This window comes from Mytilus trossulus, unplaced genomic scaffold, assembly GCF_036588685.1.
Source record: "Mytilus trossulus isolate FHL-02 unplaced genomic scaffold, PNRI_Mtr1.1.1.hap1 h1tg000122l__unscaffolded, whole genome shotgun sequence".
In the NCBI taxonomy this organism is placed as follows: domain Eukaryota; kingdom Metazoa; phylum Mollusca; class Bivalvia; order Mytilida; family Mytilidae; genus Mytilus; species Mytilus trossulus.
The window spans coordinates 2,757,642-2,783,750 of NW_026963298.1; the positions used below are offsets into that span (position 1 = coordinate 2,757,642).

At 31.7% G+C, this 26,109-nt stretch overlaps 1 protein-coding gene across 2 annotated transcripts in view; it reads right to left on the bottom strand.

The window, feature by feature from the left end:
• Window positions 1-26,109, bottom strand: part of LOC134700101 (innexin unc-9-like) — a 160,136-nt gene that overhangs the window by 7,123 nt on the left and 126,904 nt on the right. Inside the window, exon 1 of one of the 2 annotated variants that reach the window (XM_063561474.1) lies at window positions 543-665. The exons of the other annotated variant lie outside the window; for it this stretch is intronic. The gene's annotated coding sequence lies outside the window, so the exon portion shown is untranslated. Of the gene's footprint in view, window positions 1-542; window positions 666-26,109 lie in introns of those variants that run through there. 2 annotated transcript variants of the gene reach the window in all.

Here is a 26,109-nt window from a genome sequence, read left to right on the forward strand (position 1 = left end):
TCCTGAAAGATATGTTCTATAAAACATAAATGTATGATACCCAAAACAAAACAACCACATAAAATTCATAAAAGTTATTTGATTTTGTGGACATTGTAAATAAAGTAAATTTATTAAATCAAGAAACAAATCGAGGTCAGATTCATATGTTAATCCAAGCAAGGTACGTTCGATTATCCTCAGACATGTTTACACATTGTAATGTTAAGAGATATATATAAAGTGTATAAAATACTTTTATGCAGAACTTCTCTCAAAAATTTTACTAAAAAAAAAACCGAACTTATACAGTATATATAAGCATTATCCAAGCAATATTATGTCTAGATACAAATCGAAATATAATCCATTTACATATATGCTGTATCCTCAGGTTAGATTATCCGAATACTTGTTTTCAAATTATATTGTTAAGAGATACATTGTATATATAAAGTGTATATAAAAATACTTGTATACAGAACTTCTCTTAAAATTTATACTAAAATAAAACGAAGCCATACAGCATAAACATTATCCAACCAAGTAATATGTCCACTCACCACAAATAAATAAAGAAGAAGTGTCCAGCTTTCTCCAAACAAGTGATAAACAAAAGTTATTCATATCAGACTAAACATTAGCTAAGAATACACCATCCCATAATATATCTGTTGATTCAACGTTACAACAGCTGGCCGTACAATAATTAGATCATACTATGTACGTTATATTTATTCATATTTATCTGCTTTTCGGTATTTGATTAGAGCTCCTTGCATATAATCCTCTGATTGCATCATGGCTGTCAGTGGGTGTTCGAATACCTTTCTCACCTTCCTGATAAGAGATCTATGATGCAACAGAGATTCGGTTTTTTTAAGGAGAAAATTATCTGATAATTGCAAGTTCATGAAAGATGAAACATTATATATTCTGTTTAAATGAAAACAGAGATGAGGAATCAAAAACCCGCCTATTACTAAATCAAAAAACTAGAATTCAACAAACAGAGGATCTGTAAGGTCATGAGGCGGGAGGGATTTGAAGGGGTTCGGTCATCATAGAGTTATCAAAGATGAAAATGTACAAACAAAGCTTGTAATAGAATCAATATTAATTTTGCTTTTTGTTTGAATGAACTCAACACACAGATGCAGATCCACAAATTTGGAAAAAGAATATTTTTTTGGATGACTAACAAGGCAAGATCAGACGCTTCATGAGTGGGATTTTGTAAAAAAATCTCTGCATAATACATGTATATGTACTGTAATTCAATCAACCCTCCCCATACCCCTTGAACCAAGGTATGACAGTGAAATTTAGATCTTTAAAAAAAACGGCGGGAAAGAAAAGACAACGACAAACAACACCGAAAGGAGTAACAACTTTCGAGACATTTGTTGGGAAGATCTAGTTAACAGTGAAACAAGCTTAAAGAATCTTAAGTAGATAGTTAAATTGTATGTAAACCGAGTGCAAACATTTCTCGTAAATAAGCTTCAAATGAAAATCCAATGTATTTAACAAAGTCAAGCACTATAATGGGTATTTATCAACTAATATATTTGCACTTAGATAATCAAGTAATTTAAAGGTGGAGTGTTGGTTCTTTGTCTTAATCAATTGATTTATTGCAGTCAAATTACTAAAATTCCTCTTGGATATTTCGTGATAGCTGTTTCTCTAGCAGACAGTACTACTGTATTTTGTTTTAAAATTGCACTGCATTGATGTGTTTTTTTCGCATTTATAATCTATTCTAAGTATAAATTTTCGTGCATTTTATCAGACCTCTGATTTGTTTTATTTACTTTGATATACATCGCGCTTGGAATAAAATTGTTTGTGTTAATTTATCGTGGAATATTATACAACGGCTTTCGTCGAATCATAAGTGAAACAGGCTGAGGCTGTACTTATTTACTCAATGACTTACTTATTATAGGTATCCACAGTAGATACATTGACATACTTTGCAAGGTTTGAATCAGCAAACCATAAAACTTCGAATTTCAAATATGCATTAAAAATATATTTGCAAGGTTTGGATCAGCAAACCATAATATATATAAATATATACTTCGAATTTCAAATATGCTTTTTAAAAAAATATTTGCGAGGTTTGAATCGGCAAATCATAAAACTCAAATTTCAAATATCTGCATGGAGCACATTCCCCCTTTTCTAAAGATTTTCAATATATTTGTGTGTATTTGTTGTTTTGTAATTACACACAGATTTCTTTATTATTTCACATAAACCATTACTATGTCTAAACTAATATTTTTTCTGTCTGATTCATAAAGAAATATTGATTTTGTAATTAACTTCCCATAAATTTACCAAAACATTTATGTTTTGAACAGTAATAAACAGCTGATGTAAAGTTACATGTTTTCTACCTTCTACATCCATATGCTGCTCGCATTAACGATCTAAATGTATGTTAAAATGTTTACTTGTAGATAGATAGGTTTTTTGTTAAGAAAATAAACTGTAAAAAAATATTTTGGGTATTTGTTGTTTTGGATTTTGACTGGATGCCATGGAACATCAGCTTTTCGTTTATTATTCGCCAGCATGCCCCAGTTCTATACATTTAGCAACCTTTTAATTTCGAGGACTTGATGCTTATATATCTCTTTAAAACCATTTGATATGTTAAGGGTTTACTATGCATATTTGTAGTATGTCTCTATCCAATTTTGGTACAACTTTTAGAGAATTTGCGTTTTGTTTTAAATACCAAACTGCCTTTTTGCAAGTTCCATGCACTACATGGTGCGTCTAAGTCATGAAGTGTAGACGAATCGCACGTCTAGCAATTTATAAACGTAGTATCTTTAACATTGTTAAATGAGTTTTTTCATCTCCTCTTTTTATAACTACAGCTAAATATAACGTTTATATCAATGTTGCTTGTGGCTCAGTTTTCTTAAATCAACTATATTTATGATTATTTTTTTTTAATAAAAATCTAAATATTTCAAAAAAACACGTAGAAAAGGTATTGAACAATCGCAATAATGAAATGTTTGACAAAAAAGATACTATAATATTTTACGACGGGAGAAATGATATCATAACCATATCCAAATCATTCCTATATAAATCTGATACGATTAACATGAATGCAATGCACACAAGTCAAATTTTAACAGACTATTATAGTAACAGACAAACAGACACTGGCAGAACACAGCCATTTCACAGTTTCTGAACAAAAAGTATCCATATAATTCAGCTGAAGCCCCCGATACTATTCATATGATAACTAAAATAACGATCGATTTAATTTTCTTATATAAAACTTTACTTAAAAACCCAACCAGTGCTGCTTCTAAATCAACTGCTACATGCTGTTACAAAATTGTGTAAGCGATATTAATTTGTTATTAACTTGATATATTAAAATTCTGTGTTATAAATAAATAGATATTTGCAAATATAGTAACAACTTAATAAATAAATCAAATTAACTTTCCGTTCAAATTATAATTTAAAATTGGTTTTGTAAATTATTAGAGTGCGTTCTAGAGATCTAGTGAAACTTTGTTAGAGGTCACGTGATTTAGAATTGCAAATGTATTTGGATACTTCGCCGGATGTTAAGCTGCATGGCTTGCAGAAAGACCTTTCATACAGAAAGGTTAATCAATTTTCAGTTCTCATATAAAGTTACTTTCAGACGACAAAATGCACCCGCTTATGTCCACTTTCGTATAATAATAAAGACCGTCCTGGCTAATCCAATTTGATTTGCTAATCTTATTTCAATTCAAAAGGCCATACAGAGCACATCGTTATGTAAAGGAAATGAATGCAAGGAAAATGAATAACAAATTCGCCATGGACTTATAGAGAGGCCGCTATAGAGCTTTATGTATGTAATATTCGTTTGAATATCCCTTTGGTACATGTATCTTTCGCCTATCTGTCATAAGAGTATACAAAAAGAACTTTAAGCCATCGATAGGATTCGTGACTTTTCATATGTTATATTTGCTTTGAATCAGAGACATAGTCAATTGAAGTTACTGAGTCATTAGTATTTAGATTGAGTCAGTAGTTGAACAATAAATACAATATAATAATTAATGCTTAAGTAAACTTGGCTGACATTATTCCTTAATACAAACTAACTCAAGAAACAAACCAAAGTTCTTGTATCACTCGATAATTTCAAATAAATCAAATAGAAAGACATGGTTAAAACATTGGATGGTTCAACTATATCGATAAAATTCCCTAGACTGTTTCAAAACTTAAGTATCTGAAATAGAACTAAAACACTGACACAATTTCCGCACAAATTAATTAACCGCTGGTCTAAACGAAGCTGATTAAATTATGACTGATATTGACGCATGAAATTCAATAAAACTACGGAAGTGACTATGGAAGTTTCAGAGACAATGACGGCGTAAACACGCTATGAACTCGGTAAGAGTAGAGAAGCAGGTGTGAAGGTTATATAATCTCAGCATGTCACTGTCTCAAGCTGTAGACGGACCAACAGTGACAAGCTAAGATCAGCTGTTTATTTGATTTTACTTCGGACAAACTTTTTATCACGTTTCAATATATATAAGTTGTAAAAGTACAAAAGTAAAACCCAGTAAGCGAAAGTTAAAGAATAAACGGTACATTGAAAAAATCATTATTTTTTTTTATAGAAGCAGATAAACACAAAAAAGTATACTATATTCATTCAAAATTTTGTAGAGAAGAGATGTAGTTTCATGCTTCAAGAACATATAAGCTTCAGAGAAGTGTACTTCGAAGATCATTAGAAACATTTTATTTGTAACAGATTTCATAGCTTCCCCTTTCTTTCATTCCACACAGCCATAACCCCTAGTCCAGACTTATCACCAAGCATGTTGTGACCTCAGAACTTTCCCCTTTCGTGAACTGTTTATGACCTTCACCTTTTTGATAATTGTGACCTTCAACTTTTGAAAGTTACTTTCAAACAAAGATCTATCATCACATTATTTTAAATAAAAAGTGAATAATGATACGATCTATTTGCCTTGCTTTAGCGTTTGACCTTGGTATGTTCTAATTTTGCATCATTTATACTTACACAGAGTATTTTCCTATTACACCAGATCCATGATGATGATGATAGTGCCCTCCTGTCATCGTCTCCAACAGAGGGCGCTTTGTAGGTCACGCTCACTCCTGTTCTTATTTTGGTTTGTTTAAATCCTTATGTAAAACATCTTTCAATTTGATCCCTTTACCTCTTTTAAACAAATCTACTTCAAACGTTATCTCAGCACACGCATTTTGTCACTCAACTGGACATCTTTCCCGAACAAAGTTGTCAAAGCCTATCACACATATATATATATATATATATATCATGGATTATGCAGATGGATGCACAATAATGTTTCAAAACACCAAGCTAATATATCTCCATTTAAAGAATTCTAAACAATACTATGGATTTTATTTCATTTTCCACAGTTTTTTGTAACATATGTTACTTTGTATGGATTCATCTTCCATGTAAAGGTTAACGGTATTAAACATGGCTGAATATATAGGTTATCTATTTTAAGACGCATTATGTTTTATTTTTTTTTAATTTAACTGTTTGCATGCAGCTGATTTTTTTCTCATTCCAATTTATTGTTGCATTATAAAACTAATTCAAAGTATTTGTTTCCACAACAATAACGTGTACATAAGAATATGTTTTTACAATTTTACAACGGAGGCATCTTTAAACGTCCATGATTTCAACTGGTCATCGTGTTAAAATTCATTCGCATGCATATTTTCAAATAAAATTCTCTTTTTAAATGCATGTCTTCAACTCACCACAATTGTATTTTTTTCAAAACAGCTCAAAACGTAATCGAATATTAAAAACGGTACTTTCCAAATCAATTAAATTATTCCATGTTATAAATAATATCATATTTCTTTCAAAATCGTTCAAAATTGAAGCTCCTGAAATAAGTACGGAATCTGAGACAAGATTTTTATATCAAGTCAATTTAGTTTCTAATCACAATGTATAGCTTCAAACACCAAATGTACTGAAAGATCCAATTTTTAAGTCATGGAATTTGTTAATTCGTTTGATGTTTCTAATAAATTTAGTACAACCATGAAAACGATATAATCATAAAGAAAATAGTTTAACTTTTCCTTGTTAAAATGTCACAGCACAGCAAGAACTCTCGTATCAATATCTCAAAACGTTGCAAGACAAGAGATACATCAGAAATAAAAATAAAATCACTATTCTCTTTTTCATGAAGACATCCTAATCCAAAGTAGATTACAGTTCCAATTCTTAATTAATTGATTTCTTTCTAATCTCTAACTAGCATTTCTGATTTTTATCTTAAGCCGGATATTTCTATTATAAATATTGACAAAATATCATATTGCCTTTCTATCCATCCTTTTATAAAAACGCCAGGTGGTTTAACCAATACACATCACTTCATATACTTTAATGTATACTCAGCAACGTAAATAATACGCAACTTATATCAGGTGGAAAAAAATGCCCTTTCAGAATGTATTGCATTTTTGTTAAAATTTTAAAAAGACAAACACTTAATGTTTGTGACTGGCTAACAACGTTCTTAACATTGACAATAAATATTGTTGACGTTATTTTCAGTAACCAGTTCGACCTATCAAAATTAACAGTCCTTTGGATTCTGAAATGGTCATTTTGTAATTTGAAATACCCCCCCCCCTTTTCCCCCTTTAAATTCCCACAAGAAAATTACGAGATGCACTGCATAGTTTTCACGTAGATCTTATGATTGCGCTCCTTCACAACAGTAAATATTAACTAAACCCGACTCCTCGGGATCATGCAGTTGTTAATAACGACAGACAAATTGTTCTAAGTAATTTGCCTATTGCATGTCGCCATTCAACTGTATTAAACAGTTTATATTCGGTCAAAAGTTTAAGCAATTTGAATTGTTCATTTCTGTTGTGTAGACTAATTCTGCCTGCAAGGGACTTATATTTTCTTATTATTTGTTTATTCTCTTCAATTCATCGTTTTTCACCCATTCTTTTTATTTAAGAGAACATTTAGAATAATGTACGAATACAGTTAAATGTCCATGTTCATACGAAACAATGTAAGATGTTTTTATTTTATTTCTTTCCATTTTCCGTTAAAAACAAAGTTAGGAGCCTTTGGTCTTTATTAGTTTTGTATTATTTTTTCATTTTAGTTTCTTGTGTATAATTTGGAGTTTAGTATGTCGTTCATTATCATTGAACTAGTATACATGTATATATTTGTTTAGGGGCCAGCTGGGTGCGGGAATTTCTCGCTGCATAGAAGACCCATTGATGACCTTCTTTTGTTGTTTGTTTTATGGTCGGGTTGTTGTCTCTTTGACACATTCCCCATTTCCATTTTCAATTTTATATCCATGTTCATACTTAATGTTATTATATTTTTCTTGATATAGAGTTTTCTACGTTCAAAACAGATATGCTGCACTTTAGTTGTTGAGTATAATGACATCGGTTTATAAACATAACTTGTGCTTCCTACTCAGTTAGTATATTGACCAATCTCAATGTAATTGATACTGAATATAATTGTCATTTGGCCTTAAAATGCAAATATATACTCTACATGCGTATGTAGCTCTAATTACATTATTTTTCTGACAATTTGCAAAATAATAGCATGTGTTTCCATGGAAATAATTTTATCACTTTTTTGTTTTATTATTAGCTAACTCTTGTGACATGATGAAATTGAACAAGGTAACTTTCTATCAAAGATCAAGAAGATATTTATGATCTCGTATTTAATCAGTCTTGGATATGAATCTTTATTATTATATGCTTCTAAATACAGTGTAATAATTTCATCAACGTTATTTTTGTCAAGCTAAAGATATTCATTACTAACGATTGACTTTAAAATTAAGATGATTCAGAATATACAATCTAAAAATAAACCTGAAAAATGCAAAAAAATCTTTAAGATTAAACTACAATTCAAACATAAAACTAAAAGATATATAAAAAAAGAAATATTTCAACAGCGACATTAAGTATTTTATCGTACAAAAGTCAGTCTCCTGAGAAAATGACGACATGAAGTCCTTACATCGTTTACTCAAATATATGATTTAGATTAAAGTCAATTAAATTTTTCATCAAAACTTTCCTTGTCTGAAAAGTACGTATTTGACGTTCTGTTCAAGGCTTAATCTGATGCATGAAGATTTGCAATTTGTTTTTATAAATACCATAACGAAGACTTAAGAAAAAAATTATGATATATAAAAAGTGTTTTTTTTCAATCAAACATTTTGAAATGAATTACACATGAGAGTATGTACAAATGGCTTCAGATAAACATATAAAAGCATGGAAAAGAAGCCTAACAGTTAAACATTGATATATTTACAAACATTCATATACATGCTACTTATTTTAACGTTAGCATGTATCATTTTAAGCTTGAAAGAAAGATGGGAAATAGATGTATTAACATTGTATAGTGACTACCCTTAAAATACCCCCTTGACCACTTAGTAATCTCAGTGGATGATTAAACAGTCCCGTTAATGCAATAAATATCATTTATAACTATCGAAGAGCCCTAACATGTCACTATCTAGACGTATAATCGAATTATATCATGGAATGTCAACATCTAGACCTATAATTGAATTCCCGCCAAAAATCCAATATGGCAGCAAGTTTTGGATAAACACGTGGTATATTCAGTAACGATGTGCCAATTTATACTGTCAAGGGATACGCTCATCATGTCAGATATAATTAATCATATTTTAATAAACTATCATCTATGTTGCAAAGGTTACCAGTTATATTCAATATGATGAGATAGACTGTGATCACGCGAGATTAGGTCGGAACAAACTACCGATATTTGCGTCGGGTGAACACACCTGACTATAAAGATCGTGTCACCGTCTTTCAAACTTCGGTAGACGTTATTAGTTGCACATCAACGTTACCCTGAAGTAAATGGGTTTATAATTTTTATAAGAAATTTATGTTATTGACTACACATACCATCATTGTATATCACAACGTACGTTGTACTTCCAAGTTTGTTCAAACAACCTAACACTTCCGATTTCGCAAGGACTCGTGTTGTTTAACCTTTACGATTGCAGTGTTCACTTTTATTTCACTTTTTTCCATAGAACTGTCTCGTGCTAACACATTTTTGTCTCTCGTTTATAATTTTCTAGATTTTAATTTTCAAATTACTTGCATTTGACGTATCTGAAATGGTATGTTCTACTTGTTAGAATAAGAATGCTTGAAAAAACTATATTTTTTTTTATTATAACTTATAACATCTATACCATTTTGTTTTACAGTTGTAGCCAGTTCCTCTGTAAGGTAAATATACCTATAAATCAGAGCGTATTATGACGCTTTGATTATATACAATTACAGATAATAGATCTTCTTTCGTAAATATAAATGTATATTTTGTTCGTTATTATATTGATAATTATAGCCATTATCACCGTTAACTATACAATTATCACCCTAGTCGGTATTTATAGTCGCATTCTGTTCTCCAGAGTATAAAACACTTGCTTACTATAACACTTGCTTGATAATAATTTGCATTTTCAGAATCTAAAAAAACTCTGGGTAATCTCATTTGCATTCTTCGTATACCAACATGAAATATCATTGTCATTGGTTGAAAACCTATTGATTAGAACGTTTTACACCAATGACAACATTTTGGGTGTACATTTTTTGCAAATATTACCCATAATGCACTAGAGTTTGTAACGGCTAATTGCAAAGAAAGGAATCTGTTTTCCAAAATTTAAATATTTTTAATGAAAGAGTATAAAGTACAGAGTAATATTTCAACTCATGATCAACCATCCCTAAAATTATAAGGTTTTGTGATGCGGAGTCACCCGATCTTTGCTCATTGACGCTTTATTTGTGATTAAGTCAGTCTTTTCCGTTACGCAACATGACTTTCAATAACTAGTCGATCATAAGGATCATTATAGAAGCGAGTTAATATATGCAATGCATTGCTCTTTGAAGAGATTGCGCTTTTGTTATTTGATTTGTTTTTACCATCGATGAATGATTTACATGTGCAGCCTCATTTTAAAAAAAATACGATTGCATAAAGTAGTCATCGCTCAACACTGAAGGCAGACACAATCTGCTCAACAATTTAAATATCTTTAGTAACATCAATATGAATTTCACGACAATTAAAAACTTTCCACTATCAACTTTGTACTTATAGTCCGTATTACAATTTGAAAGATCATCATTGTTTTTTATAATGCTTTTAAAGTAGCTTAAAGTAGCATCTCGTCCTTGGAGAATAAAAATCCTTCTAATTGCTTAAAATCAAACTGCACTAAAAATTATACAGACTAAAGCTGATGTTTTTCTAAATACCAGAGTGCTCTAAATTGAATTCATTTTATACCAAATAACATGACCAAATTAGCCTGTTCTAAAAATACTGTCTGTATCTTTGCTATAAATTACCAGATAAGAGGAGATCTCAAACAGGTATATCAGTAGCGGATTCGCGTAGAACCGAGGCGTATATTCCAAACTTTGGACTCCTTTCCTTGAACCCTAGCTCGACATTACATGGTTATGATGTGATACTCTATTTTTTATGTATATTGATGTAACAAAAAGAGTAGAATTTCCCTCGTCAGATAAAAGATCTGACCAAAAAAGGCTAAATTCCGACATCATTATATACTCTCGTTACTATAACTTTTAATACTTAGGTACTTTTTGGTGTATATAGCCCTTCGACCATTTCGGTCCTAATGCATCCTTGGTATTCAAATATTCGACTTTGCGCGATCTTGATGAAGGTAAATAAGAAAGCGCTTCGGACGCATGTCATTAATAGCGTGTCGTGTTGTTTTTATTGTTTCACTATATTTCTATAGAGACTTATGTATCAAATTTAAGTTACAACATTTAAAAAGATATAACCTAAATCTGTCACACAATATTTTCCCTCAAGAAAACAATTACATATTCTAAAAACATAAAGGAATTCTGAAATACAATGTTCTTTTTCTTAGATTCTGCCACGCACAGATACGCGGATTATTTAGTTGTTTTCAATAAAGCTAATACTGCGTAACATTGAATTAGGTTATAATCTGGAAATACATTTTGTTTCATTTCAAAAGGAAATTAATGATGTTCTGGTGAAAAATATTTCATTAAGATAGAATTTCTTATGAATTACCCAGATTAAATCCGATGTTGTTTTTTGCATTGATTAATTAGGTATTCTTTTTCATTAGCGCAAATGCTAGAGAGCAAAAATGTCGTGTAATCTCAACTGAAACAGAACGTACAAAACAGATAAATCAACTAAGGATTATATATGAATAAAGTAACTCATCAAATATAGTAGGCTTATAATTGTGTACGTCTGACCCGCATTTCGTACCATGCAGACTCGTCAGTGACTCTCGAATGAAAATTATATTCAAAGGTCAAAGACAGAATGCAGTTGAAGACAATAAAGTATTCACTTTACCGAAAGGTTTTGTCAAATACAGCTCATGGTACAAGTACAGTGTATGTGAAATACTCATTAACCTCAGAGCAACCAACAAACATGTAGCAACAAAAGACATCCACATGCAGAGTCTTGACCTTTGGACAGGTGTTTACATGTCTTTATATACATGCATTCTATTGGACAAGTGTCTGTATAAAATGTCAAGATTCAAACAGACCAGAGTTTACTTACGTTGTGCAGAATTTTAACATAGAGGCTATCAACGATCTCAACATCATAGAGACATAGAGAACTTTTATGACCATGCAGCCATCAAGACCCCTATATATTTCAAAGTTATGAAATCATAAAAAGCCACCTATTTAGTTTTACATAAAAGCGTATATATAATATTATATAAATAACACATAGCTGAGAGAGTGATAGAGCAGATTGGTACCCCGAGAAAACATTGTCAACCGCGGCGAAGCCAAGGTTGACAATGCCTTTTCAAGGGGTTCCAATCTGCTCTATCACCCTCTCAGCTATGTGTTATTTAATTTATTATACTGAATGTCCTATAAATTTTGGCTTTTACAGATTTATTTTATTTTAAAAGTATTTTCTATGACGTCACGTTCATAACAACGTTACGGGTATTAGAAAAAACAACTTCATTGTTCTTTGAATAATCGATTTCTGATTGGTCTAGACGAGAGGGTAACATTAAAAAAAATTGTCACCCGCTCAGCCATGTGATAGAGTAAATTGACACCCTCGTCTTAGCCAATCAAAATATGGCATTTTAACGTGAAGTATCATAAAACGTTTTACCGTGTAGTTATTTTCGATTGGTTTTCGGAGCACCAAATGTAATATTTGTTATGTTTAAATCTTATAATTATAAATCAGTGCTCTTTTTAACAATACAGATAATATCACTATAACAGAACATTGTTTATAAGCCATAGATGACAAGATCTTTCAATTTCCCTGGAAATTTAATTTTAGCAATACAGCTCTATGAATAATTGATATTTACTGCAATTATGTAAGTTGTTATGTAACAAAATGTATCAAAATGGCCGTATTGGGTTTAACAATGAGTTTTTGTCACGCAACTCTTCCGGTACTCTGTAGTATGTGGAAGTTCCATATAAAATCTTATAGTTTTTAGATTACTTAACAATAAAAAGGAAAATATGATTTGATTGTCAATGAGATAACTCTTTACAAGAGACCAAATGATACAGAAATTAACAACTATAGGTCACCGTAGAACATTCAACAATGAACAAAGCCCATACCGCAATATACTTTGAAAGTACTGTTTGTTGTCTTATAAGTTATAGGAATAAAGATGTATGGTGAAAGTCACCGCATGGTTGTGAATATTCAATTTATCTGAATCATGTATATTGCAGAAACATAATGACACAAATAAACCAAAGACCAACTTAATAAGGAATTGGACGATTTCAAATCTGAAGGACTATTTTAGTACCACAGCAGGGTTGTCAATAAAAAAAAATCATATCTAACTCCTATAAAACTATACATCCACCGAAGACCAATAAAACAAGGAATTGAATCTTTCACTAATCCGATGGGCCACCACGACAGGGTTGTAAATTTTTAATTGTTTTTTTTCAAATCTAACTCCTATAAGTATCTGCAACGCCGAAAAGTGAAAAATTACACAAACATCTACCAAAGACCAACAAGACAAGGAATTCAACGTTCACTAATCTATTGGGTCACCACGACAGGGCTGATTTTATTTCGTAAGTGATTTCTGTTTATTACAAAAAAGCGATAAATATCTACTAAAAACAAACAAAAACAAATTTAATCTTCAAATCTGAGGGGCCACTAAAGCAGGATAATATAGAAAAAAAAGTCACGTCTGATTTCTGTTCATTGCAGAATGGAGTTACAATTAAATTTGTTGATGGACAAAAGAAACCAATAATTAAGTTACACAGTCTCGTGTCCGTGATATTCCCGATAGATATAAACTGTCATTTCGTTCAGAAACACTTTATTATTAAATTTGATATAGAAATTTGTATTCAAAAATATCCATAAAATATAAGATAAATAACGCATCGATCAATAGATATGAATCGTGTAGGATATATTAAAATGTGGTAAAATAAAATGCAGAGATACGTGGTTAGATTATCAATATGTCTAGTAATGAGGGTCCAGATGTAGGCCTTGAAATCTTTATTTGTTTAATTTTAAAATTGAGAATAGAAATTGGAAATGTGTCAAAGAGACAGCAACCGACCAAAGTGCAGAAAACATCCGTAGTCTAAGAATGAGTCTTCAATACAGCGAGAAGACCCTGCACCCGCAGGCGTTCTTCAACTGCATGGCCCCTCAACAAATATATATACTAGTTCGGTGATAATGGACGTCCTACTAACTCCTAGTTATACACAAGAAACAAATTTTAAAAATCATACAAGACTAACAAAGGCTTGATGCTTCTGACTTGGAACAGGCGCAAAAATGCGGCTGGTTTTTATACTTTTTAAACCTATTCCTTATCTATTTTACCCATTATTCTCTATTCTTTATTTTTTGCTTATGTTTCTGTTTTCGTCATATTCTATAACTTGTATCACTCAACATTCTCTATTCTATAAACCCATCCAGACCATCAGTAATATCTAGGAATATGTTGTCGTAAAATATAAATAACTTTATTCAAAATTTGTAACCTTTTGTTGATTTGCTTTTATGAATAATCTGGAGATGGCTTAGACACAGAACCATATTCTATGCAATATTTATAAATCTTTTATTGTCCATGATCAGAGGAACCAATTATTGTCGTTTTCCCCATATAAAAACTGGACTAAGGCGTACACGCGCTGTATATATGCAGTAAATTTAGAATTTAATACGAGCATACATTATTGAGGTCTTTTATGACTTGCAATAAAATTCTATTCCTGTCAACATTAATACGAGCATAATATATTATTGAGGTCTTTTATGATTTGTATAAACTTTATTCCTGTCCACATTAAGGTGGAATATTAATTTCAGCCAACATTAAAATAGAAGACTAAACTTATCCGTTATAATATGTTATTTATAATGCATGTATTCATCCATCGGACTCTGACTTATACTACGTATAGCTATTGCATTTTCACTGCAAAATCCCATGACAGTCACCTATAACACAAACTTCCGTTAGTATTTGCAGTAGTGACACCTGCATGCATGCACCTGTATAAAAATGCATTTGTTTATGTGTTACATATTTGTTTTTCGTTCATTTTTTTACATAAATAAGGCCGTTAGTTTTCTCGTTTGAATTGTTTTACATTGTCTTATGTCGGGGCCTTTTATAGCTGACTATATGCGGTATGGGCTTTGCTCATTGTTGAAGGCCGTACGGTGACCTATAATTGTGTCATTTTGGTCTTTTGTGGATAGTTGTCTCATTGGCAATCATACCACATCTTCTTTTTTATATACTTCTTGGAATTGTTTACATGCGATCAAGTGTATGACTTCAGACACCTCTGTGTCGACTAGCACTAAAACTAGACCCTTTAGATATGTACAGTTCAGAGTATAGCAAATATTTTATCAACCCTGAAAAAAACAAAGCTTTGTATGAGCTATATATTCGTGGTATACAATGCAATATTCATCATTTGTACAGTGATAAATCTTTATTTATGACTTCCAACACTGAATAAAAATAAAATTATTAAGGTTATCATATTCTGCAATAAAAAGAAAATAGCACTTTATAATTTCAATACGTCAAATTACTTTTCTGAATTAACCTTCCTCTTAAAGCTCAGAACCGAATGGTCCAATATTATAGTTCTCATTTGGTGACCACATGTGTCAAACAGAAATATATGCATGAAGAAAAGATTATCTCTGCAATATTTAATAATATGTATCAGAAGTTTGTTGACAGAATTAAATACAGGTCAATGATTTAGTATGCACTGATATATACTTTATATTTAGTATTATTAATAGTGACCTAGCTTCAATGTTCAGAACATCACTGCGGCACTTTAAAAAATCATTATCTAATTAGACCCGTTCTAGAAATGTAAATTAGGGCTGCTGTGATATCGACATGAATTCATATCAACTGACAGGTGCTTGTGAGGATCACTTTACTAATCTAACAATATCTATATTTTGTCGTCATCAAATCTAGTTTAACACAGGTATCTGAGAGAGGTAAAAAAAAAAAAACACATAAAAATCCGGAACTGACGTTGGTTGTGAAAAATAAAACTCCATTTGACCCTCTTTTCGTATGATCATAGATAAGCACCTCGTTATTCAAATTTAAATAACAGCCATTTTTGTGCACGCCCTTCGGGACCTCCCATTCAAACCAACATGGGAAAGCCATCAGAAATAGTTCTTGATTACCATTTTATCTTTGATGAGTAAGAAATTAACTCTGAAAACACAAAGGGCAATTTACTAAATGCTTTATCTAAATGACAAACTCTAATCTACAATTCTGAAACATTCCTTGAAGTTCATTTCTATAGTAGTTTTAAAATCACAAGGGACTTTATCTTAATGGAAAAAGTGAATCGCGGAATGTTTTAACTTAACCATATCGCGGAATGTTTTAACTTAACTATATCCCATATCCTAATGCAAGAAGATTGCAAGAAATGAAATGCTGATAACCATACTTATGCATGCCTATCTGTTGACGAAAGGGCCAATATTGAAGTAACAACATTAACGGTACCAATGTAACTTAAGTAGATGCATATTTGTACAATAAACGTCCCTCCAGTGACGCTCGACGCAAAATATTTGAAAATCAAACACTTACTTAAAAAAAAATTTAAAAACCCGTATACACAAAGTTGGGCAATGCATCAAAGCTTTGCATGCGGGAAACAAATTTCTTAATTTGAAATTTTACCAAAATTTTAAAACATCGAATTAAGATGACACAATAGGTTTATTTATTTATGCCGGTACCGAAGTACCCGCTACTGAGCTAGTGATACTGATACATCCTGGGACTAACATCGCACAAGCAAATGTATCATAAATAAATGTTTTATCTAAATGAAAAACTCTAATCTACAATTCTGAAACATTCCTTGAAGTTCATTCCTATAGTAGTTTTAAAATCACAAGGGACTTTATCTTAATGGAAAAAGTGAATCGCGGAATGTTTTAACTTAACTATATCCCATATCCTTGTGCGAGAAGATTGCAAGGAACGAAAGACTGATAACCCTAAGGCTATAAATATATTATCTGTCCATGAAAGGACATGTGTTTAAGTAACGACATTAACGGTGCAAATAATTTCCAAAATTGTGTAACAGCACATAAAAGTGACAAAATAGCTGTATTTTCATGCTGGTACCAAAATACCTGCTAGCCTACTGAGCTATAGTGATAACCCGGGGGCTAGCAGTGCACCAGTAAATGTTACGATCCAGTGGTAGAAGTGTTACATTAATATTTTGGTTCAGTGTGAACATTGTATAGTATAGGCTTTTTGTTTCGTTAACTTGAACATGGTGACAAATTAATGGTTTTTATTTGTATATAATATAAAATTAAAAAAAGATGTGATATGATTGCCAATGACTGACAACTTTCAACACCAACATGATACAGAAATTAATACCTATAGGTCACCGTACGGCCTTCAACAATGAGCAAAGCTCATACCATATAGTCAGTAATAAAAAGGTTCCGAAATGACAGTGTAAAACAATTTGTTCTGACAATATCTGTTAAGTTGCAATTTCAATTATTCCAGATTATGACTGATGGTTGATGACGTCACGGTCACATGACTAAATTATGTATATGGCCTCATAACAAAATAACGTCAGCCAATCAGAGTACGCGTTACATCCAAAATTAAATTATTTCAGAACTATAACGGATGTAAAACTGGTACTTCTAATATATTATACTATATACATGTATAAGGTATTAAAATTGTATATTATGGGCTCAAAATAAGAAAACGCAAACGACCAGAAAGTGAATGAACAGCAACATTTACTGCAATATAAAAATAAATAAATAATGTTAACCTTATTTCCAATGTATTGACCGGATAAAGACAGCGTCAATTATAGCATACATGATTAAATATATAATGGAACAGCGAGACGTTATCGGTCTCATAGGAAACACTCTCCATATATTATTAAATTAGCTGACGACATAATGTTCACCTTCATTGGTGTCCATTAAAGACTCCTTTTATTATCAAATCATGCACATTATGACATCAGAGTATAGACATATAGTCATAAGGTAATTAAATGATTTCGGACCACGGACAGATTTTAAAATATGGCCCTGATATGACTATGAAGAAATATAAAAGCAACAAAAAACGAACAGGCTTCGTTTTCACAAAGACTTTACTTGAATACTAGATAACTAAAGCAGGTTAACATTTATAACATTTATTGGGATAGGAAAAGAGGGAAGACAACTAAAAGGTATACCCCCTCCCTCCCCCCCCCCCCCAAAAAAAAAAAGAAAGAACGATGTGGATCCTTTAATACATATTTATACTGATGGTATTCTGTATTTTTTTCAAATAATCAAGAAAAAGCCTTTGGATTTCAAATCATGAGATTTTAAATTAATATCGCAATTTTTTTCGAACCCATGCTACTGAGATATCGTGAAACCAAATCGCCTGCACTGTATCCGGTGCGTTAGACCACACGACCACCTTGGCTTCACAAAAATAAAGCTTACGGTGGCCGTGTGTTACCTTTCCTCGTCAGTTATATATACATGTACATTATTGCACGGAAATAGAAAAAAAAATGAAAGAAATCTATTTTAGAAAGTAAAGAATTATGAAAACAGATATATCAATGTTAAAATGCATATAACATTTATTCTTAGTATATGATTCACTGTAATTAGAAAAGAATCCATTGTACGTTTATACTTTTTAACCTGAAAGGTATTTTGTGACTAAAATATTCGTCTGATATACATGTAGTGTTTCTCGTTTTTTTATAATAGATTAGACCAATGGTTTTCCCGTTTGAATGGTTTTACACTAGTAATTTTGGGGCCCTTTATAGCTTGTTGTTCGGTGTGAGCCAAGGCTCCGTTGTGAAGGCCGTACATAAACCTATAATGGTTTACTGTTTTGTAAATTGTTATTTGGATGGAGAGTTGTCTCATTGGCACTCACACCACATCTTCTTATATCTTTATTTGTATGAAGCAGAGGTATAGTTGTTCTGGGCATTGATCTATATTTGTTAAAATTATATAACATATTACGTGTTTATGTTTAAATATAAAAAAAAAAGAAGATGTGGTATGATTGCCAATGAAACAACTGTCCGCCGGAAGAGACCAAAATGACACAGACAATAACAACTATAGGTCACTGTACGGCCTTCAACAATGAACAAAGCCCATATCGCATAGTCAGCTATAAAAGGCCCCGATAAGACAATGTAAAACAATTCAAACGAGAAAACTAACGGCCTTAAAATACAATGAACATTCAAGGCAACAATAACGTGTGACCTTTAATCATTATATGATTTCCATCTTTCAATTACATGTATGTTTTCGATACAATATATTTGATATGTCTTGTACAAATATAGAAAGGCTTTTAATATTCAAAAGGCTTTTTCAAAATAAGTTTAGTGTTAAAAAAGAACACCAAACGGCGATATAAGGCTTATTCTACTGTACGCATGACGCTCTTTTTGTCTACAATAAGACTCATCAATGACACTCAAATGAAAAAGTGAAAAGGCCAAATTTAGAAAAAAAATAAGTTAGCATTCAGGACAGAAAAGTCTGATTGGTTCTGTCCAATACAGATAAGGTTATCTATAGCGATCTAATCTATAAAAATGAGAAAGGAAACGGGGAATGTGTCAAAGCGACAACAACCCGACCATAGAGTAGACAAGAGCCGAAGGCCACCAATGGGTCTTTAATGTAGCGAGATTTCCCGCACCCGTAGGTGTACTTCAGCTGGTCCATACAAAATATGTATACTAGTACAATGATAATGGACGTCATACTAAACTCCGAACTATACACCAGAAACTAAAATTAAAAATCATACAAGACTAGCAAAGGCCAGAGGCTCCTGACTTGGGACAGGCGCAAAATTGCAGCGTGGTTAAACATGTTTATGATATCTCAACCCTCCCCATATACCTCTAGCCAATGTAGAAAAGTAAACGCTTAACAATACGCACATTAAAATTCAGTTCAAGACGGAAGTCCGAGTCCGATGTCAGAAGAAAATGCATGGATGTAAATGTGCCAGTAAAAACCTGTCTTCTTGTGTTGTACCTTCTTTCTCATTCATTGCAGAGTAAATTGAAACATGTAAAGATACATGGTATATAACGTTTAATCCTGCTGCAAATGTTTGCACCTGTCCTAAGTCAGGAATCTGATGTACAGTAGTTGTCGTTTGTTTATGTAATATTTACGTGTTTCTGGTTTCTCGTTTTGTTTATATAGATTAGACCGTTGGTTTTCCACTAGTAATTTTAAGGGCCCTTTATAGCTTGTTGTTCGGTGTGAGCCAAGGCTCCGTGTTGAAGGCCGTACTTTAACCTATAATGGTTTACTTTTTTTATTTAAAAATTGTAATTTGGATGGAGAGTTGTCTCATTGGCACTCACACCACATCTTCCTATATCTATATATAAGAAAATTGTTAAAACATAATAACAGTTTCAATGCATCACTTTTTTACTGGTAAGCGGGAATTTCTCGCTACATTGAAGACCTGTTGGTGACCTTCTGCTGTTGTTTTTTTATTTGGTCGGGTTGTTGTCTCTTTGACACATTCCCCATTTCCATTCTCAATTTTAATTTTTATAAATAACTCAAGGTATTAAATTTTGCTGCGAAGGAAATCTCAAACTTATTTTAAAAGCAGATCTTCTTCAAATCAAAATACTGCATGTTTAGAATATAGAAGTTGATTGCATTAAAAACCAGTTAATCCTCAGTTACCGTTACTAACCAATAAATCTTTATATATAGAAGTCTGTTATAATAAAACAGATACCTTGCTGTTTGTTAATTTTAAAGATATTGCTATTAGTGCATGTATTCAGGTGACCGATCTATAAAGAAGAAACAACACAGCAATATATATAGAATTTTTACATCTTGATATTTTATCCATTAGTTGTTATATCGGAAATTACAGTTTTTCTTCTTTTTTTTTGTATATGATTAAATCACATTTTAGGTGAATAAATAGTCACATAACATTAACATTAAATCCTGACTGAATCTGATTAATCCTGATTGAATCTGTAAAACGCAAGTTTTTGTTTTTTCAATATGTCTCCACGGTTTATATTTGTCTCATTATTTATTGGTGTAACATTTGCCACTGTATATAAACAAATTGAAACCTAATATGACCAAAAAGCCCGAGGTGACAAGAACATTTATTTTCGAACCATATAAAAACATAATTTTGCGTCGCATCACGGTGCGGATATATAAGTAACAGTCGATATACACGCCATCTTAAAATAATTTCTTTACAAAAATGCAAGACACACCTCCAGAGTCGTGTCTACTTGTACACGTTTTATTTTCAACAATAAATGTGAACAACAACTTTAAATTATGGTACAGTGAAGCAGTCCGCAACTAGTTATAAGCTAAACTTGTGTGTACATGATATGCCTTTAAAGCAAGTTAACTTCTGTATGTCATTTAGTCTCAAATGGAGAGTTATCATCTCATTGTCAATCATACCATATCAGTTCACTTAAATTCATGTTATGTACATGTAAATACAACCATGCACATATTGGATTCATTTCCTTTGTTTTTTTCTGTATTGTATAGAGGGTTTGTTCTTTGTGTGTGTGTGTCCTAGGTTTTTTTTGTTATTTTAAATATTTCATTTGCAGTGGTTCTCAAACACCATTCCTATGCAATAGTCATCGAATTCGTCCACACGACAGAACAACCTAGTTCCTTGTCGGCAAACTCTGTCAAAATTAATACAACGAAACAGTTTTATACGACCGTTTTATTCATTGTAGCAATTCAAATACATTGTAACTGATGTTTAACTTCCGATCTAGACCAATAAATCATTGGTTGCTTGTATTTTGTCTTGTACATATAAAATATGGGACATCCGAACTAGACAAATACATCATCGATTCTTTGTTTCCTTGTCTTGTATATTTACAGAATCTGACAACCAAACTGAACTTAGAGCTGATCGACGTGAAACTTATTCAGGAAGCATCCCATGTAAAGAACAACGAAGCATGGATATTAAAGGCTTTGGTATCAAGTAGCAAGACTGAATACTGAAAACATAATTAAATCTTTTACTAAAATTGCAAAATATCAAAGCTTTATTGACTCGAATGTTAGTATGGTCATACTCTTTGTATACAAGTATCGCTTATATTTTATCTCACTATCGAGACATCCGGGTACTGTTATTAATATTACCCATAATGCCAATAATTGTCAAAGTTTACCTTTCTAAAATGGTGCACAGGGCGGTGTCATAAACTACGTCATCATAACTTTTGTTCGGTTCTTGAATACCCATACTGAAAATTTTACATTTTATCCTGACCGGGATATATTCCCAATTTTATATCTCATTCTAGCCAATCGAATTTAAACCGCATCATACGGCAACCAATAAGATCGATAACAGTTCAGTGATAGTTCCAAGATGACGTGAATTTCATGAGATGCGAAAGATACCAAGGCGACATTCAAGCTCACAATTAAAAAAAAATTGCAAGATATTGCTTAAAAAGAAAAGGACAAACAGAAAAACAAAAAGTACACAAAACACAAAAAAAGAAAACTAAAAACTGATCAACAGAAATACCACAAAAAAAAACACCACAAAAAACGTGGGGTCATTTCAGGTGCTCAGGAAGGGTAAGCAGATCTTGCTCCACATGTGGCATCTGTTGCGTTGCTCATGTTAGTACAAACACTATAGTACAACATTATAGAACAATAACCTTAATTTTTGTTTTATTAAATGATGCACCTTAATAGTTTCATAAACATGTTTAACCCCACCGCATTTTTGCGCCTGTCCCAAGTCAGGAGCCTCTGGTCTTTGTTAGTCTTGTATTATTTTAATTTTAGTTTCTTGTTTACAATTTGGAAATAAGAATGGCATTCATTATCACTGAACTAGTATATATTTGTTTAGGGGACAGCTGAAGGACGTCTCCGGGTGTGGAAATTTCTCGTTACATTAAAGACCTGCTGGTGACCCTCTGCTGTTGTTTTTTCTATGGTCGGGTTGTTGTCTCTTTGATACATTCCCTATTTCCATTCTCAATTTTATCATTTTTCTTGTTTGGATTTATAAGTACTGTACATGTTTATATATTAGAAACAAAAATCACTCGAATGTACTGAATGTGCTACTTTCTCTAATATACAACAAAAAGTAATTTGATTTACTATAATATCTTACGACATACACATACATTGTGGCAGAATATATTATGAAATCGATCTTATCTAATTTGCTGTCTTTTTCATTACAAAAATATAAAATTTAAAACCATGTTTCTATGGCAATAACTTTTAAAGCTGTTCTATTTTTACATTCATATGTTTATAACATTTCATCTTGTTTTGTTAGTGTATGGTAAAGGAATATAGATATGTTTGCCTCAAAAATATTGAAGTATTGTTTTAAAAGCTATAATATAGTGATATAAAAAAGAAGATGTGGTATGATTGTCAATGAGACAACTCTCCACAATGTGACACATACATTAACAACTATAGGTCACCTTCATTAATGAGCAAAGTTATGCTTTCTTTTGAATGATGTATCATATAGCTTTTCCTTGCTTATTACATGCAGTAAAATTAACATGTATATAATTATAAATGATTATAAGGCATTTCATTATTTTCATTATAAAGTAGGGCTTATGTATTTATTCAACTAAATACAAAATTTTAATGATAAGGACACTCTTATCCTAAGATGTCACCAAAAACCAAAATAATGTATAAAAGTTATTCAGATATGCATGTACATACACCAATTAATGTTGATGATGGGCGTCTATTTAAGAAAACAATTGTACTATTTGATTCGCAGTTTCAGAATCTAACTATGGAGGACTACATGAATGAGTAATTTCATTGTTCGTACACCAAAACGAATAAAAACGTTACTTGATTGGTTGAATTTCTATTGTCTATGACGTTTTTAATCAAATGTACGCTTTTAAAAATATAACCCAGAATGAATAAGATTCAGAAACGGCACAATTGTCTTCATCAACAATGTGACTCACCAAATTGCATTAATTAGAACTTGACGGGCACTTTAGTAATTGCTTAAAACAACTTTTTTCAAGTATCATATTTAGGCTGTTAGGCCATCGGGTTTCATCCCTTTTCGGAATTTTAAACATTTTAGTTTTGAATGCATTGAATGGTCACAATATGTCTTTTTTTAAGTTTAATGATTAGAAGGATATTCGCAACATTTGCTAGATATTTTAGCTGTAAATGATACGTTTGATTTTGTCTGCATGTGAATTAGTGAAATCTTAGTTTCTGCTCATCAGCATTAAACCTTATATACATAATCCTCTTAGTATATGTTACCATGGAAACAAATTTACATTGAACACAGATAAAAAAAAATGTAATTGCTCTCTGAAATTGGAGATTTTTTATTTGTTGTATACAGCAACCAATGAAAAGAGGTTTGTGTACACAAATAGAATGATACCGAAAGAATAGTCACGTGATATGTAATGTAAGTATCACAGTTAATAATATATAATCTCCTTATAGTTTGTCTTATATATGTCATGTTGATTTCCTTTAAATGATCTTGCATATTAAACCTGTAACGCCAAACTTTATGGCATTTATAAATAACATCTCAGTATGTTTATTGGAATAAAAACCTTGGCGGATGCAGAAAGGGGCTGGTGTGTGAAAAAATTGGTTGATTAAATGGGGAATCACTAAAGCATTACTATAGCGGGCCCCTTATGGCAGTCAGCGCCTCCTCCCCTAATAAAAGTTCTATATTCGCCACTGAAAACACTGAAAAGGAGCTGTTCAGTTTACCTTAATGAGAGAGTCAGTGTCCGATCCAAGGGGCTTTAGGAGAGGGGGTCCCTTTAAAAAATGGCTTGATCCGCCCCTGAGAGATTAATCAGACAACTCGAAGAAAATGTCATAAAAATTATCTTTTGAATAAAACTATTCGTTAAAATGAACAAGTAGAACAATACAAAATGTATTTTATGAATGTTACTGTCCATAAGTACTAGTAATTTATTTAAAATCATTGCGTTATACACTTTTTGAACCTGTCTCTGTGATCACACCATATCACATGAAAGCGTGTTTATTGCACCTCGAGTGCGTGCAGATGGTCGACGTCTTAATTACCGGAGAGGTCAAACCAAAGATATATATTATCAACATTACTATCTTATTCCCTCTGCTAAGCATGCGACTTATAACAGTAAAAACAAGGTGACTCTGAACTAAATGTATGTGTCAAGAAGGGTACGATGTTCTGTCTTTCACCAGGTGAATTCATAGAGCACGTTTTGTAGAGTACAAACTACGGTTCATGTTTGTATCACTTAAACATGTTCTTGTTCTAATAATTGCCACTGGACCTTAAAAAACTAATCTATTCATCCTTATTACACTTTAAATCTCTGTAGAAGATTGCATGTTAAAGTATACTTAATCATTTTCTACATAAATATGTGCATTAAAGGAAAATAAAATGTCTATAAGCAACAAACATGGCATCTATTGGATCTAAAGTCAATCGGATACAATATTATGAGGCTCTGGATGGCAGTGCTTAGATTTATGTATAAAGTAAAATCACAAAAATACTGAATTCCGGGGAAAATTCAAAAAGGAAAGTTCCCAATCAAATAGTAAAAGCAGAAATTCAAACACATCAAACGAATGGATAACAAATGTCATATTCCTTACTTGGTACAGGCATTGTCTTATGTAGAAAATGGTGGATTGAACATGGTTTTATAGCTAGCTAAACCTCTCACTTGTATGACAGTCGCATATTTTATTTCTTTTTTTTGTCATTTTCTGTATTCTTTATAATTATTTGTAGGTTATTCTCTACACTGTGAAATGGTGTTCAAATCATAAACACATTTCTTAGCACATCTTTTGCGCTCTTTTTTCATATGTTTTGGTCGAGTAAACGTGTCTCAGTAAAACAATTTTTGAATTGTATTTAGAATCGTGTTTAGTTTAGAAATAAGTGTTTTATTTCTTTACACTTTTATTTGTAAACACATTAAAAGTCATGTTTAGATATTTCGTGCTTACTAACATGTTTCGAATCAAACACAATCCTTAACATGACTGCTGTACCCATATTTTGACTATTTTATTTATTATGTCTGTTTATTTCATGCATCATTGTAAATATAACGGAATTTGATGAGACTGTCGTACAAAGTGAGAGGTTTACTGCTATAAAACCAGGTTTAATCCACCCTTTTCTACATTGGGAAATGCCTGTACCAAGTCAGGAA